The sequence below is a fragment of the Pseudophryne corroboree genome, chromosome 6 (genome assembly GCF_028390025.1).
Source record: "Pseudophryne corroboree isolate aPseCor3 chromosome 6, aPseCor3.hap2, whole genome shotgun sequence".
NCBI lineage: Eukaryota > Metazoa > Chordata > Amphibia > Anura > Myobatrachidae > Pseudophryne > Pseudophryne corroboree.
Window position 1 is genome coordinate 745,367,955 of NC_086449.1, and position 18,532 is coordinate 745,386,486.

Below are 18,532 nucleotides of genomic sequence, written 5' to 3' on the forward strand. Positions count from 1 at the left end.
TATAAAAATAACAATACATTTTAATGATACACTGGTAAAAGATTCCAGAAATACAACATATATATGCATATATCAATTAGTATTACCACATATAGGGGATAATTCCAAGTTGATCGCAGCAGGATTTTTGATAGCAATTGGGCAAAACCATGTGCACTGCAGGGGAGGCAGATATAACATGTGCAGAAAGAGTTAGATTTGGGTGGGTTATTTTATTTCTGTGCAGGGTAAATACTGGCTGCTTTATTTTTACACTGCAAATTACATTGCAGATTGAGCACACCCCACCCAAATCTAACTCTCTCTGCACATGTTATATCTGCCTCCCCTGCAGTGCACATGGTTTTGCCCAATTGCTAACAAAAATCCTGCTGCAATCAACTTGGAATTACCCCCATGGAGAGGCGAGTGGTGTGAGCATAGGCAGTCTATATACAATCCGCTGTTTATAAGTGCTCCAAAAGGAATTGAATGCCTTGGTGCAGTATGCCAAAGTAATGTCCAATTTGGAGTGATAGATACTTGTTAAAAGATTGGTGCGGCCATGGATCTGTGGCAGCGGTGAGCGCACGCTATGTTCACACCTCCCCACCGCCGTAAGCTCAACACTGGAGATATGCAGTCCCGCCACGTCGGTTCACCTTATTGACAGCCCAGCGAAGTGGGAGAGGCGGTTCTTTTGATGCATGCAGGGAGGGAGAGCGTGGCACGTGGATCAGCAGCAATGTGTGGGGTCCGCAGTTAGAAGCTCAGCCTGATTGTATCCAGCTCCAGAGGGCACAGAGTGATGTTGAGATCCCTTAACGCATTTCTCTGTTGTAAGATAGTAACGGTTTAATCAGAAGGTGCATATATTTCCAAACTCGCAAACCAGCCCCAATTGCGACATCAGGCCCTTTATTTGCCACTCATAAGATTCTTACACTCAGTGCAAAATAACTGTCAGACTAATTTTGAATTCTCTTTCACAACATAGTCATCTGAAAAAGAACACTAGTTGCCCCACTGTACACTACTCATTGGCATATAAATAATGGGTGCAGTGGGGGCCCACACCGCACACTCTGCCCCCCATGCAGTATACTCTGGCACAATACCGGAGTACACTGCGCTGTAGAGAGGAGTGGGCCACACGGATTCTACACACTGGTTCCCTCCTCTGTTAGACCGCCCCTGACACTACTGTACTAATACTAGGCACCTAGACAGGAGAGAGTAGGTTTAGGCTGCGGGAATGTGGGGGGGTTAGGTTTAGGCACTAGCGGGGAGGGTTAGGCTTAGGCTGTGGGTGGGAGAGGGGCGGTTGTTAGAGTCAGGTTGCGGGAAGGAAGGGTTGGGGTTAGGGGGCCTTTGTGGGATGATAAGTATATTTACTAGAGATGTGCACAGGAAAATTTTTCGGGTTTTGTGTTTTGGTTTTGGATTCGGTTCCGCAGCCGTGTTTTGGATTCGGACGCATTTTGGCAAAACCTCCCTGAAATTTTTTTGTCGGATTCTGGTGTGTTTTGGATTCGGGTGTTTTTTTTCAAAACCCCCTCAAAAAACAGCTTAAATCATAGAATTTGGGGGTCATTTTGATCCTATAGTATTATTAACCTCAATAACCACAATTTCCACTCATTTCCAGTCTATTCTGAACACCTCACACCTCACAATACTATTTTTAGTCCTAAAATTTGCACCGAGGTTGCTGGATGACTAAGCTAAGCGACCCAAGTGGCCGACACAAACACCTTGTCCATCTAGGAGTGGCACTGCAATGTCAGACAGGATGGCACCTCAAAAAATGAACCCCAAACAGCACATGATGCAAAGAAAAGAGAAAAAGAGGTGCACTGTGGTCACTGGACGGCTAAGCTAAGCGACACAAACATCTCAATATCACTGGAATTATTCGTTCTAATCAATGGTATTATTGGTCCAAATCACTGGAAGAAAATGACAAAATCACTGGAATTATTCGTTCTAATCAATGGTATTATTGGTCCAAATCACTGGAAGAAAATGACAAAATCACTGGAATTATTTGTTCTAATCAATGGTATTATTGGTCCAAATCACTGGAAGAAAATGACAAAATCACTGGAATTATTCGTAAACATTTGTAGAAAGTCGCTGCTTTCTGATTACAGAAATGCTCAGATATTCCTGTGAATCCACAATCCCTTCCCAGAGGAAAAAGAAATTGAGAAACCGTTGTTTGAGAACATTTGTTCTCTTTCCCTTACAAAGGAACAAACCACTTCCAAGTAGACTGACATTTTTGGGATTATGGAGACATATAATGTTTTTGAATATAAATCCTAAAGCAGGTGGTGTATTAGAGCAAAAGAGTGCAAGAGACCAGCCATGCAGTTTCTGAAATATTATGACAAAATGTTACTGTATTTCATAAGCACTCATTCCTAACTCTGCTAAGTACTGTTTGGTATACTGTATCTGGCTTCCATGAGGTAGTTGTCCATTATTTCAGCTTCCATTGACCTTTTTGAAAGCGGTAGAAGTTATCGATTCTTTGTTTTTCCCCTTATTTTTAATTTTCTCCTGCATAGCCCAGTAAAATGTTGCAATGTTAAGTATTGACTTGTGCCTTCTGGGGTTCCACTTCTTCACCAAACCCAGCCAAATCTCATCCTAACCCTCTGTTCCACGTTCACTATGTACCCCATCTGTGTCACCCATGTCTGTCTACCCCTCCTCTTTAGATTGTAAACTCTCATGAGCAGGGCCCTCTTCCCTCATGTGCTTATCCTTTGTCTTACTTTAATAATCTTCAACTGTACCACATCCAGCAGTCTTCTGCCACCTGATACTTATTCCAGTGTCATCTGCTGATGTAACTATGTGTATTTACCCTGTACTAGTCCTATACTGTCATCAACTGTAAATTGCTGTTTTCCTGTTTGATTATTTATGTACTCAGTAATTGGGCGCTGCAGAACCCTTGTGGCACCATATAAATAAAGGATAATAATAATAATAATAATAATAATAATAATATAGGGTGTATAATCCCCAGGTGTATCTCACACATCACTCAGTACAGTATATAGGGTGTATAATCCCCAGGTGTATCTCACACATCGCTCAGTACAGATTATAGGATGTATAATCACCAGGTGTATAACACAAGTCGCACAGTACAGTACACATACTGGTCACAACAATGCAGCAGATATTGAGCATTGATCAGGATACTAGAAGTGACACAGAGCTGCAAGATAGAGCAATGGCCTACTGTACTGTACTATATATGTATACTGCTGGTCACCAAAATGCTGCACTGTCCTACTATATACTGCTCACAAAAATGCTGCACAGATATGGAATGGATACTTGCAGTGACACTGAGCTGCAAGATACAACAATGGCCTACTGTACACAACTATATACTGTTGGGTCACCAAAATGCTGCACTGTAATATTATATATACTGCTCACAAAAATGCTGCACAGATATGGAATGGATACTTGCAGTGACACCAGGGCCATCTTAACAGCAGTGTAGGCCCCTGTGCACAGCAATGCACTGGGCCCCCTACCCATCCTCCAGCGGTAGGTGTGGGGGGTGCTATCATCGGGCGGTAGGGGGTGTTCTATCTTCCGCTCAGCATGTAGGACCTGGAGCAGTAATTTCTGCTAATTACTCCTTTGCTGCACATATGGTGGAAGATGGGGCAGGAGAGAGAACACTTAACTGTAGAAGGGGGCATTGGGCTGAATGAATGGGCCCCTGTACATGGCTTCAGGGGTAGTGGGGGGTTGTAATACGCAGGGGAGGGGTGGATAGTGGAGTGGGCTTAATATTCATCATTTTCCGGTGGGAGGGCAGCTTGCTTGACTGCAGATATCTCCAGTTCCTGGAAAAAGATTTCTTAGCTTTGAATGTGATAAAAAACTAGAGAGTCCCACCTTTCAGGAGGTACAGGGGACTTGGGGATCAGAGTTCAGGATCCAGAGCAATCCACCGGTGAAAATATAAAACTGCATACCAGATGTGTGAAGCTGGAGCAGGGACCAGCTGTTTGAAGGCTTATACTGTATCTCCGGATCTGGGCCTAGTAGAGTCAAGCTGCCAGTGTCCACTGAACGGGAAGGGGTCCCATATTTTGGAGAGTCCCCTCAGAAAAGCTATAAGTCAGACAGAACTCAAGATATCTGGCTGGGAAGAGCAATTAACCGTCTTGGATGGGGACCACTGCTTCGAAGTCAGATATCTCTGGTTCCCCAGGGCCGATTTTCAAAAATCTGGTACCCCTGGAAAGAGGGGACCCTCAGCTACCAGCCTAGGGCCCTTAGACTCCTGGGGCCCTTGGGCAAGAGCCCATTGAGCCCATACTAAAAGACGGCCCTGAGTGACACAGAGCTGCAAGATACAGCAATTTCCTACTGTACACAACTATATACTGTTGGGTCACCAAAATGCTGCCTCGGAACCGTGTAAAATGTTTGAAGTTCGGGGGGGTTCGGATCTCGGAGAACCAAACCCGCTCATCTCTAATATTTACCTTCCCCCTGTCAGCATTCTCACTGACATTTTGAACCCAACCTGTTACAATGATTGGATTACATTCAGTGTTTCTGTGTGTGTGCAACCTGCTGTAGTCATAACCTTGCAGTTTATTAAGCAAAAACAAGATATAATACAGCAACACCATAAACATCCTAGTGACATTTGGTGGACCCCTTCATTCTAAGTAAAGCATTCGTTACCTCTAATACCAAGAAATAAAGACACGGAGACTTGAATTTGGCAGAAAAATTGCTAGCTATTTATTTGACCCTAACCATAGCAAACCTGTAAATGAAAACTTTGTTAAGATGCCGATTCAGCCGGTATATGGTGGCAGAAAAAAGAACGGCTCTATAAAACTGACGCTAACCTTAAAATGCTAAAATCAAAACCATCCTAATTTAACTACAAACTATCAAAACGGTAATAGGTGCTAGCTCAACCCCCACAGTGACTTCCCACCCTGATGGGTGCCCATTCCGCTGCCTCCCGGTCGGGTGGTCGAGCGGCCAATAAGTCGATGGAGGTGAGTGCACCTAAACCAAATCAAACTGTAAATCACTACAGCTTACCATACAACTACAAACTGCCGTTCTTTTCCGCCAATAAATAGCCAACGATAAAACCAGCCAACAATTCAATGCCAAGGCACTCCGTGCCAGAACCTCTACCAACAGGGCGGGAGGGCGGGAAGGCAAATTCACTAACAAGAGAGAGACAAAATGGCTATCCTTCCCTATATATACTAACCCTCCCCTTTTCCAAAGGGCTGTACTTTCCTTCCAGCTGCCTAGGTCCACCCCTCACAAGATGTTTAACTCATTCCTTTCCTATGCTGTCAATTCTCTCTCCTAAACATCCTAGTGACATTTGGTGGACCCCTTCATTCTAAGTAAAGCATTCGTTACCTCTAATACCAAGAAATAAAGACACAGAGACTTGAATTTGGCAGAAAAATTGCTAGCTATTTATTTGACCCTAACCATAGCAAACCTGTAAATGAAAACTTTGTTAAGATGCCGATTCAGCCGGCATATGGTGGCAGAAAAAAGAACGGCTCTATAATACTGACGCTAACCTTAAAATGCTAAAATCAAAACCATCCTAATTTAACTACAAACTATCAAAACGGTAATAGGTGCTAGCTCAACCCCCACAGTGACTTCCCACCCTGATGGGTGCCCATTCCGCTGCCTCCCGGTCGGGTGGTCGAGTGGCCAATAAGTCGATGGAGGTGAGTGCACCTAAACCAAATCAAACTGTAAATCACTACAGCTTACCATACAACTACAAACTGCCGTTCTTTTCCGCCAACAGCGAAAGACTCCTTCCCAGAGTCTTCGCACCGGCACCATAACCTCACCCTAACTCCTGCAACACTAGGAACAGATCCTCCAGGAAAAGCATCATCCCCTCATTGGATAGATGCACACCATCAGGCCGAAATAGGTGACTGTCTCGGAACCGAATCCTAGGGTGGCGAACTACTTTGCCTCCGTGGGACAGCACCCACTTCGCCACCGCCCCATTCACCTTCTTCCTGGCCTCATCAATTACGCGACCGTCCGCCACACCTCACCAACTCAACCTTGGCACCATCAAGGAGAACACCAATACTCAATTGGTCCATGCTGCGGCCACACTTGCCAGATCCTGTATCATGGCCCACCGCATCTCCAAAGAAGTCCTCTTCCCCAGGTCGTTGCCACCTAAATGGACAACCAACACCCTAGGGACTCCATGCTTGCTGGCCTGACTGACTAGTCTACTTCTCAACTCCGTCCACATCATCCCTCGCCAACCAAGCCAACGAACTCCTCGAGCCCTAGGAAACATCCGTGCCCCCTCTGAGGCCAAAAACTGGGCAGCCCAATACACATAAGAGTGGCCAACCACCCAAATAGGCAAGTCATCTTCCAACCAACCTGAAGAGGAGGAAAAGGGGGTAAAAGTGGTTACTAATCATCTATACCATTGTTTAATTTACTGCATTAACCTGAAGGATCTGCCAAAAAGAAAAATTTTGTTTCCGTATATTGCAGCAGTCTCGTCCTAGCCGATCTGCACGAGCTTCCAGCCAATTTGAAGCAGAACATGAACACACAAATGGGAAGGATGAAAACAAAATTAAGAAAATAAAAAGGGGGGGGGGTAAAAAAGGGGTAAAACATGTAAGAACTCAGCTGGAGGTGAAAGCGTAAAGACCTGCTGAGGGACTCTGATTAGAACAGATTAACTGAATTGTGGATTAGAATTCAATCCGTCAAGTCAGGCAAAAAATCGCAAAATAACTCCAGACCCCCGCTGCCGGCTCATGCCCGCAACGGCGAGTAGCTAATCCCTGAGTAGGATAAAAAACGGGTAGACAGACAAACGCATAACACCATAACGTACTGAACTGTAACAACATGATTAAACAACTGTAATTGAACAAAAAGTACGCGCGAGCCAACATCTCATGCAACGGGGCGAATATACCGTCTGTAACTTGACGACTTCCATCGCCCCACTGCCTGGATCTCAGCCATGGAAAAACCTGCTGCCGCAGCCGACGTCGCAGCTCCTATGCGGAAGGAATGTGTCCCGAACGCAGCGGGTGGAAGGCCCAAGCTCGCAAGACAGCGACCCAGCATCCAACGAAATTGATACTTCGTCATCGGCAGCCCGTCATAATGCAGCAGCCATGACCTCCGACTGTCGGGCCGTACTGCCTCATACTGCACTGCCAAACTTACTGGGCAAATGCTCTCATCAAGTGCCGGAACCAAGGTGACCCATCGACCTCTCCCCACCTGGTCCGTCTTAGAGCGACGCAATCTGCAAAGAAAGGACCTCTCACCCACCACCACGTCCCCGACAAGCATGTGCGAATCTGCTCGCTTAGAAGGCGCTACCAATTCCGAAACCCTAAAGGCCCCGTGGTAAGCCATTGAGAACGCCAAACTGAACAACAGTGACTCAAACATGGACGACGCGACACCTCCAACCGCCCTGATGACAGCCGGCAACAAGGCCGCATCAATGGGCCGCCTCCTGTCAGGTGGCGTCGGCGCGACTCGCGCCCATCCCTTCATCGCCTTCAGCAGAATCCCACTCTTAGTCACGTCGGGGACGCCCTTTATTCTGCTGAAAAACGAAATCCCAGCCAAGTACCGGGATACCACCGCTCTGGACCTACCCGAAACATACAGCTGCCAAATAAAAGAAAGCATCATCCGATGCCCGCTCTTACCTTGTGAATTTCGTCCTTGAACAAACTCCTCCCACTCGCTCCAAGCTTGCCTGTAAGCCTTAAGCGTGGTTGGCGCGACTGACCGCAACGCTAGACCCTCCAGTCCGGCCCGATCACCTGCCAAACATAACCGGGACAATGAAAACCATGCTCGTCGGCCTCGGGTGCCAACAAACAAAACCTTTCCCACTGCCCTCGTGACAACGCGTCAGCAATTCCGTTCTCCAGCCCCGGCACATGCTGCGCGCGGAACCACACGTTCCGACGTAGGCATGTCAACAGCAACTGCCCCAGCACCCGCAGAACCACCAGCGACTTCGCCCTCTGGTTATTTATCGCATGCACCACGCCCAGATTGTCACATCTAAACAAGATGCTGCGATGAGCCAGGCGATCGCCCCAGACCTCCAGCGCCACCATAATGGGGAAAAGCTCAAGAAGCAAAAGGTCCTTAGTTAAACCTTCGCGATGCCATTCCGCCGGCCACGAGGCCACGCACCAAGATCCCTCCAGATAGCAACCGAATCCAGAGGCCCCCGCTGCATCGGTGAACAGCTGCAACCTAGCACTGTCCACCATTGGCGCCTGCCATATACACACCCCGTTGAAGTCCTCCAGGAACGAGGCCCATACGGCCAAATCCCTCTTAATCTCTGAGGACAAACGCACGAAATGGTGTGGTCTGGCACACCCCGCAGTCGCCCTTTCTAGCTTCCGGCAGAAAACCCTGCCCATCGGGATTACCCGACAAGCAAAGTTCACATGCCCAGCAAGGATTGCGCCTGCCGCAGTTTTACCTTGCGCTACCCCTCGAACCGGCAAATGGCGTCGCGGAGCTTGACCACTTTGTCTCTAGGCAGACGGCACGATCCCGCCACCGTGTCAATCTCGATCCCCAAAAATGACAAACAGGAGACCGGCCCCTCTGTTTTATCTTCGGCCACGGGAACTCCGAAGTGACAAAACAGAGCTCGGATGCTGAAAAGCAAGTCCCCGCATCGCGGTGAGTTAGCTGGTCCCGTACACAGGAAGTAATCGAGGTAATGGGCGACCCCATGACCTCCCGACGAAGACTCCACGCACCAATGTAGAAATGTGCTAAATCGTTCGAAATATGAGCATGAAACGGAACATCCCATCGGCAAGCATTTGACGATGAAATATTCCGTTCCAATCCGGAAACCCATAAAGCGAAATGAGTCCGGATGTAGCGGCAGCAACCGAAAAGCGGACTCAACATCAATCTTAGCCATGAGGGCCCCAGCACCGTAGCTGCGGACCAGCTCCAACGCCTCGTCAAACGATTGATACCCCCCCGAGCAATGAGCCGGTGGTATCGCGTCGTTGACCGACTCCCCCGACGGGTAAGAAAGATGCTGGATAAGCCTAAAAGCGCCTGGAGTCTTCTTGGGAACCACCCCCACTGGGGAGATGACTAAGCCCTCCACCAGGGGTGATGGAAACGGCCCCTCCATCCTGCCCAGCCTGACCTCTTTGTCTACCTTCTCCCGCAGTACCAAAGGCAAGGCACGAGCAGACTGGAGGCTCCTTTGGGCCCTCGCCGTAACCTCGCTCGCAACAGGCAAGCGAAAACCAAAACGAAAACCTGAAAACAAAAATAACGCGTCGGCCCTATTTGAATACCAATCCAACCACCTGCCCATTGTATCCAAATTAATTGGCGTTGGCGCTCTGCGGAGCGCTCCCGCTCGCGGTCGATCTTGGGTAAGTTTGCTTACCCCGGGTACCTTGACGACTACCTCTGAAGCAGGAGGAGGCCGGGTGGGAACCGCCACATTGCAGGCATGAGTGTCGAAACCGACACTGCTTGCCAAAGGAACATGCCGCGTTGTTAAACGCGAAGCATTTTCCCTTTGTGGCGGCCTGTCCCCCTGCACGGGCGGCCGACCTACCTGGCTTTGCCGATCCGCCGTCCGCGCCGGGCCCCTGGGCGGACGACCCTGCGTGGTGCCCGTCCGCACCCGCGTTCCGGGGCTCCTTACCCTGTTGCGAGGCCCGAGTGACCTTGAGCCAGACTTCCACGTCCTTAAACCCAAAGTCCATCACCTGTAATCCGTCCTGCTTCTCCCGGAACTCCTCATCATATCTACGCCATTCAGTGCCCGACGACGTGCGTTGCATATCATGTACGAGATGCAGATACCGAATGATATTCATGTGCTCGTCCGGCCTATCTTCTAGGTAACAAGCCGCGAAGACCCAAAAACCAGCCTGCCAGTTATCGAAGGTACGGAAGGCCTCGGCTCCGATGCCCTTCTTTGCTGCCGCCGCTTTAAAGTCCTTCTTCACGTCTTTTGTCAAGACGAACACATCGACATAGTCCCCCTGCGAATCTTTCTGCGGCAGCTGTCCCTTAGCCCCCGCATAATGGCAGTGTACTCGCAGCGAACTACATCGGGCAGGTCGCGTCGCTTCTTGGCCCTGCGAGCGTCCTCGCTAAGCCGCCGTCGCCTCTTCCGCCTCGCCTGTTGCCCCTCCGCCCTCTTGGCGAATTTCGTCGCTCGTTTCTTCGCCCTAGTCGTGCTACTGACTTCGGACGCTTGCGACGGCAGGGAGGAAGAAGAGGAGGAAGAGGAAGAGGAGCTGCGGGAACTCGATCGCGTGCCAGAGCCCGACCCCAACTGCTCCGTCTCACCTGATACCGACGACTGCTCAGATCCAGAATCCTCCGGCATGACAGAACCGACATCCTCATCTTCCGACTCCGTCATCTCCGCATCTCCGCGCTCACCTGAATGAGAAAAAGGGGAAGAGGGCCCAAACAGCAGTCGCGGCGCGCGCCTCGCACCCCGGGGGGCAGGCGTTTCCTCTAAAAGCTCCCACTCGCTCCCCCCCGGGCTGCTGATGGAGTTGCGTCGCGGCCACTCCTAGCTCGCGGCAGGCGCGAGCAACCCGCTGGGCTGCGGACATTGTGCGTGAACTGGAACCGCCGGCGGCGCACCGGAACCGCTTGCCAATTCTGGGGCCGCGGCCAGCGGCCCCAGCGCCGCCACAACCGTTGCCAGGGCCGACGCCAGCGTACCGGGAGGGTCAGTACCACCCCAGGACGTAGCGCTGACCCCCGCGGGCTCCCGGGCCGTCGGCGGCGTGCGCCGATCCACCCGGCGCCCAAGAGTTGTCCCACGGTGCCCCGCTGCCTGGCGCCCAGATGGGCCAGGTGGGGAACCGCCTGCGCCCCTAAGGTGCCGCGGCCCGGTCCCCGCCCGGAACCTCCGGCACCTGCAGCCTGGCCTGTGCCATGCCCTTGGTATTCCCTGGGGGCACCCACCCCCCGCCGGCTGGAGCTACCTCCGCCTGCCGGGTGGGCCCCGCGTCGGGAGATATCACTTGCCTCCCTGCTTATACCTGGTTGATCGCTGCCCCTCCTCCTCCCCCCCGACCCTCGCCGGGTTCCGGCTGAAGGGGAGAGGGATGGGGAGACGAGGAGGCCTGCGGCGCCGCTGCGCGCACTCGTGCGCGAGCGACGCCGCCTGAGGCAAACGTGGGCGCGCGCGCACGCCGTGCGCGCGTCCCACTGCCTCCCGCCCGCGATCCTCCGGCAGGGACCTCCGTACCTTCCGCCGGGCGAGGCCCCGCGACAGGCCTCGCTCGGCTAAACGATGTCTCCCGCCCTGTTCCCCCCCCCCCCGCCTGGTACCACCACTCTGCCTCGGCAAGGGGGGCGTAGGCGGAGCCGATTGCGGCTCCATGGAAAGGCGCCCGGCGCGGCGCGCCTGTGCGCGCCCGCGGGCACTGGCCACCAATGTCTCCTCTGCAGTGTTCGGAGGTGAGGGCTGCTGCCCTATCACCTCCGGGCGACCCGGCGGAGCCCCCGGCTCCCCCCGCCGCCCGCGCCCAGACGGAAACGCCGCCCTGGCCTCAAGCGGCGAGGCCGACCCGTCCCGCCGTCCCGCTTGCCTTCCCGCACCTGTGGAGGTCCCAGGGGACGGGGCCCCGTCCCCCAGGCCAGCCACTCCGTCTTCGGGCCCAGCCCCCCCGCCGGACATGCGGTATCGGGCTGGGGTCCCAGCTGACCGACGAGGACGGGAAGACATGCTAAAGGAGTATTGGAAGTAAGTGTAATAAAAACTTTGGGGAATATTCTGCACTGCAGCACTCACCCAGCACAAGGCAAATTCACTAACAAGAGAGAGACAAAATTGCTATCCTTCCCTATATATACTAACCCTCCCCTTTTCCAAAGGGCTGTACTTTCCTTCCAGCTAGGTCCACCCCTCACAAGATGTTTAACTCATTCCTTTCCTATGCTGTCAATTCTCTCTCCTAATTCACATAGTGAAAGCGTTTTCTTGTGGAAAACATACCACATTTACCAATATAGGGGGTAATTCTGAGTTGATCGCAGCAGCAAGTTTGTTACCAATTGGGCAAAACCATGTGCACTGCAGGGGAGGCAGATATAACATGTGCAGAGAGAGCTAGATTTGGGTGGGTTATTTTGTTTCTGTGCAGGGTAAAAACGTGCTGCTTTATTTTTACACTGCAATTTAGATTGCAGATTGAACTCAGGAAAAGCCACGATTTGTGTGTCCGCGGGAAGGGGCGGGGCTAAAATTAGGTGATTTGCGTCATTTTAACCCCTTCCCCACCCTACGGACCCGCAAATACGGGAGATTATCTCTCCATCCTGCCCGCATCACTAGGGTGCGAGCAGGATACGGGAGACCTGCCTACTCTTCCGGGGTAGCGGGAGGCTACCCCAAAAAAACGGGAGTACCCCGCAGCTTCCTGGAGAGTAGGCAAGTATGGATTTACTGCATGTGGAGAGTCTATCATTTCAGACAGTGCTAGGCCACATAGGAGCATATGTACTTAGCCTTGAACAGAGATAAAGTGGAGAGAGATAAAGTAACAGCCAATCAGCTCCTAACTGTCATATAACAGGCTGTGTTTGAAAAATGAAATGGTTGTTGGGTACATATGCCCCTAAGACAGGGTACACATTAGAATGTTGTCGGGATGATTTGCCATATTGGAAAGACAACTCGTCTGCATCACCTACTGTGTACCCATGATTGCGCACTCCCACGGGTTGCAGACGGCATCTTTCAGTCAGCCCTGCAGCACGGCCAACCAGAACATATCACCTGCGAACATGTGCAGTGTACTGAAGGATGGAATAAGATGTTGCTTCGTCCTTCATTACATTGTGTAGTACAGTACGGGCAATCTGGCATGGTCCAGGACAAAGGGAATATTGGCCCCAACCATCACCCCGATTGCACGTCAATCTAATGTGTACCCACATATCACCCTCAAACAGTGGCGGAACAAGCAAGCGGTGGGCCCAGGTGCGACAAAATGCTTTGGGGCCCCCCCCCCCATCCAAGTCCACCCCGGGGGCAGTGCGCGCCGTAGGCGCGCGCAAAAATACATAGTGGCGTGGCTTCGTGGGGAAGGGGTGTGGCCACAAAATAATACCAACACAGTAGTCTCCATTATTCAAATTACGCCGCACAGTAGCACCACTACACCAGGTAGAGACCCTTTTACACCTTACAGCGAACAGATTCCTCTTTTTACACATTACAGCAGACAGCGTGCCCTTTTTACACATAACGGCAGACAGCGTGCCCTTTTTACACATAACGGCAGACAGCGTGCCCTTTTTACACATAACGGCAGACCGCGTGCCCTTGTTACACATTACGGCAGACAGCGTGCCCTATTTACACATTACGGTAGACAGCGTGCCCTTGTTACACATTACGGCAGACAGCGTGCCCTTGTTACACATTACGGCAGACAGCGTCCCCATTTTTACACATTACGGCAGGCAGATTCCTCCTTTTTACACATAGCAGCAGGCAGATTCCCCATTTTTACACATAGCGTCAGGCAGCCCCCCTTTTTTACACATTACGGCAGGCAGATTCCCCATTTTTACACATAGCGTCGGGCAGATTACCCCTTTTTACACATAACGGCAGACCGCGTGCCCTTGTTACACATTACGGCAGACAGCGTGCCCTTTTTACACATTACGGCAGACAGCGTGCCCTTGTTACACATTACGGCAGACAGCGTCCCCATTTTTACACATTACGGCAGGCAGATTCCCCTTTTTACACATAGTGGCAGGCAGTCCCCCCTTTTTACACATTGCGGCAGGTAGTCCCCCCTTTTTACACATTGCGGCAGGCAGTCCCCCCTTTTTACACAGTGCGGCAGGCAGTCCCCCCTTTTTACACAGTGCGGCAGGCAGTCCCCCCTTTTTACACATTGCGGCAGGCAGTCCCCCCTTTTTACACATTGCGGCAGGTAGTCCCCCCTTTTTACACATTGCGGCAGGCAGTCCCCCCTTTTTACACATTGCGGCAGGTAGTCCCCCCTTTTTACACATTGCGGCAGGCAGTCCCCCCTTTTTACACAGTGCAGCAGGCAGTCCCCCCTTTTTACACATTGCGGCAGGTAGTCCCCCCTTTTTACACATTGCGGCAGGCAGGCACAAGAAAGAAAGAAGGAAAGAAAAAGAAAGAAAGAAAGAAAGAAAGAAAGAAAGAAAGAAAGAAAGAAAGAAAGAAAGAAAGAAAGAAAGAAAGAAAGAAAGAAAGAAGAATTATACTTACCCTCAGGCTCCTCGGTGCAGCTGCGTCAGACGACGATTCCCGGGCATTAGAGAATGAGGAGGAGGGAGCCGGAGGACGGAGCCGCAGCAGCGCTTTGTTACTGGTGGAGGCGCTGCTGCCCCTCTGCTTCCCTATAGGCTGTTCTCGGAAGACAGCCTATAGGGAAGCAGAGGAGCAGCAGCAGCAGCGCCTCCACCAGTAACAAAGCGCTGCTGCGGCTCCGTCCTCCGGCTCCCTCCTCCTTCCCCCGTCTGTACCGCTGCTCAGCTCCTATCTCCGGGCGGCTGTGCGCTGCGGGCAGCGGTTGCCTGCAGCGCACAGCGGCATGTAATGAGTCAGTTTGACTCATTACATGCTTGGGCCCCTGGACAGAGGCGGGCCCCAGTGCAGTGCACTGCCTGCACTGCCGGTAGTTCCGCCTCTGCCCTCAAATACACAGTAAGTACTGCACGTGGGATGCAGTGAAGATACCAGCTGTGTGTGTGTGTGTGTGTGTGTAGGATTTAGGTGCCACCTGGGGAGGTTAGGGTTAGGCTGTGGAGGGGTGTGTGTTAGGGCTAGGCTGCGGGGAGGGGGGTTAGGCACCACCAGTCGGAGGTTAGGTTTAGGCACTAAGGGGGACGGTTAGAGTTAGGCTGCGGTGAAGGGGGGGGGGGGGGGTTAGGTGAGAGGGGATAACATACTTTCCTTACCCCTGTCGGGATTTCACACATCAAGATGGCAGCGTCAGTATTGTGACTGCCAGCATTCCCATCCGCTGGTCAAACATACTGAACCCCTAGATGCAGTAACAAGAAGAAAGAACCTGGACAGAGTCCTGACTGGTAGGGACTGTATACCAAAAGCATAACTACCCTAGCAGAATCAGGACAGTTGGCAGACTGATTTCTATTACCTGTTCTTGAAGTTTTCACCTCCTGATGCTGCTCTTGTCTGAAAAGTAGCTAATGCTTGTCTGAATCTTGCAATGTTCAGGCCCTGTTTGGAAAAAGGATATGGGAATGAAATGTGGAGAGACTAGCAGCAGATCTTCTAGGCCTCTTTCCCACTAAGCAGCCCAACATTAACTCAATAGCAGCCATATTTAATATGGTCTCCCTCCCTGCTACCAACACCGACATAACATCAGTAGTAATCACATTTAATAAATGTTCCTATTTCCAAACATGGAGCCAACTTTTGCCCTATACTGACTGTACCATACTTACCTACTCTCCCGGAAGCTGCGGGAGGCTCCCATTTTTTGGGGTAGCCCCCTGCACTCCCGGAAGAGTGGGCAGGTCTCCCGCATCCTGCTCGCACCCTAGTGATGCGAGCAGGATGGAGAGATAACCTACCGCATTCGCGGGTCCGTCGGGTGGAGAAGGGATTAAAATGATGCAAATTGCGTCATTTTAGCCCCGCCCCCTTCCCGCGGACCCACGAATCGCGGCATTACCCGATGCGGGGGGGGGGGGGCTTAGTGATGTCACATTCCGCCCCCGCCCCCCGAAGACACCTGCAGCGTCTCCTCTCCGGGCTTCTCCCGGAGAGGAGACTTACAATGTAGGTAAGTATGTACTGTACAAATTCATTGGCCTTTATCTATCCCAAATTCATTAGCTTTTATCTATCCCCTGAGATTCAATATATAGCTCTCCTTCATTCTAACTTTGTGCTCAGAGGGAGGGCGGCAGAGAGGTAATGCAGCAAGGAGAGGTGATGGCCCGGCTACTGAGGGGAGGAAGAGGCCGGAGCATTACCTCTCTAATGTTCCCCCATGGGGGAGGGTGGCAGAGAGGTACTGCAGTAAGGAAAGGTGATGGCCCAGCTATTAAGGGGAGGAGGAGGCCGGAGCATTACCTCTCCACGGCCCCCTACCACGTGGGATTGTGGCGGTGAGGTAATGCAGCAAGGAGAGGTGATGGCCTGGCTACTGAGGGGAGAAAGAGTCCAGAGCATTACCTCTCCACTGCCCTCCCACGGGGGAGGGTGGCAGAGAGGTGATACAGCAAGGAGAGTTGATGGATAAACTACTGAGGGGAGGAGGAGGCCAGTGCATTACCTCTCTAATGTCCCCCCGTGGGGAGGGCATCAGAGAAGTAATGCAGCAAGGAAAGGTGATGGCACAGCTATTGAGAGGAGGAGGAGGCCAGAGAATTACCTCTCCACTGCCCTCCAGCGGTGGAGGACGGTGGAGAGGTAATGCAGCAAGGAGAGGTGATGGTCCGACAATTGAGGTGAAGACAAGGCTAGAGCATTACCTCTTCACCACCCTCCCACTGGTGAGGGCGGCAGAGAGGTAATGTAGCAAGGAGAGGTAATGGACCAGCTACTGAGGTGAGGAAGAGGCCAGAGCATTACCTCTCTACCATCAACCCACAGTGTAGGGTGGCAGGGAGCTAATGCAGCAAGGAGAGATGATGGGCTGGCTACTGAGGGGAGGAGGAGGCTGGAGCGTTACCTCTCCACCGCCGTTCCACGGGGGAAGGTGGCAGAGAGGTAATGCAGCAAGGAAAGGTGATAGCCAAGCTATAGAGGGGAGGAGGAGGCCAGAGCATTACCTCCCCACCGCTCTACCCCGTGGGATGGTAGCAGCGAGGTCATGCAGCAAGGAGAGGTGATGGACTGGCTACTGAGGGGAGGAGGCTGGAGCATTATCTCTTCACTGCCCCCTACCACGTGGGATTGTGGTGGTGAGGTAATGCTTCAAGGAGAGGTGATGGCCCGGCTACTGAGGGGAGAAGGAGTCCATAGCATTACCTCTCCACTGCCCTCCCATGGGGGAGGGTGGCAGAGAGGTAATGCTGCAAGGAGAAGTGATGGCCCGGCTACTGAGGGGAGAAGGCTGGAACATTACCTCTCCACCACCCTCCCATGGTGGAGGGCAGCGAAGAGGTAATGCAGTAAGTAGAGGTGATGGCCCGGCTACTGAGTTGAGGAGGAGGCCGAAGCATTACCTCTCCACCGCCCTCCCACGGGGAAGGGTGGCAGAGAGGTAATGCAGCAAGGATAGTTGATAGATAAACTACTGAGGGGAGGAGGAGGCCAGTGCATTACCTCTCTAATGTCCCACCGTGGGGAGGGCAGCAGAGAAGTAATGCAGCAAGGAAAGTTGATGGCACAGCTATTGAAGGGAGGAGGAGGCCAGAGTATTACCTCTCCACTGCCCTCCAATGGTGGGGGACAGCGGAGAGGTAATGCAGCAAGGAGAGGTGATGGTCCGACAATTGAGGTGAAGACAAGGCAAGAGCATTACCTCTTCACCACCCTCCCACTGGTGAGGGCGGCAGAGAGGTAATGCAGCAAGGAGAGGTAATGGACCAGCTACTGAGGTGAGGAAGAGGCCGGAGCATTATCTCTCTACCATCCACCCACAGTGTAGGGTGGCAGGGAGGTAATGCAGCAAGGAGAGATGATGGGCTGGCTACTGAGGGGATGAGGAGGCTGGAGCATTACCTCTCCACCGCCATTCCACGGGGGAAGGTGGCAGAGAGGTAATGCAGCAAGGAAAGGTGATAGCCAAACTATAGAGGGGAAGAGGAGGCCAGAGCATTACCTCTCCACCACCCTCCCATGGGGAGGGCATCGGAGAGGTAATGCAGCAAGGAGAGATTATGGATCAACTACTGAATTGAGGAGGCCAGAGCATTACCTCTCCACTGCTCTACCCCGTGGGATGGTAGCAGAGAGGTAATGCAGCAAGGAGAGGTGTTGGCCCGGCTACTGAGGGGAGGAGGCCGGAGCATTACCTCTCCATCGCCCCCTACCACGTGGGATTGTGGCGGTGAGGTAATGCAGTAAGGAGAGGTGATGGCCCGGCTACTGAGGGGAGAAGGAGTCCAGAGCATTACCTCTCCACTCCCCACCCATGGGGGAGGGTGGCAGAGAGGTAATGCTGCAAGGAGAGGTGATGGCCCGGCTACTGAGGGGAGGAGGCTGGAACATTACCTCTCCACCACCCTCCAATGGGGGAGTGCAGCGGAGAGGTAATGCAGTAAGTAGAGGTGATGGCCCAGCTACTGAGTTGAGGAGGAGGCCAGAGCATTACCTCTGCACCGCCCTCCCATGGGGAGGGCATCGGAGAGGTAATGTAGCAAGGAGAGGTGATGGATCAACTACTGAATTGAGGCCAGTGCATTACCTCTCCACCGCTCTACCCCGTGGGATGGTAGCAGAGAGGTAATGCAGCAAGGAGAGGTGATGGCCCAGCTACTG

The 18,532-nt window shown here is 52.2% G+C and overlaps 1 long non-coding RNA gene across 1 annotated transcript in view; it reads right to left on the reverse strand.

Annotated features, from left to right (window-relative positions):
• Positions 1 to 384: 384 nt before the first annotated feature.
• LOC134935654 (uncharacterized) overlaps positions 385 to 18,532 on the reverse strand; it is a 37,833-nt gene continuing 19,685 nt past the window's right edge. The window contains exons 2-3 of the long non-coding RNA XR_010180312.1: positions 15,231 to 15,313; positions 385 to 813 (exon numbers count right to left, since the gene is read on the reverse strand). This is a non-coding gene — a long non-coding RNA (uncharacterized LOC134935654). The remainder of the gene's footprint in view (positions 814 to 15,230; positions 15,314 to 18,532) is intronic.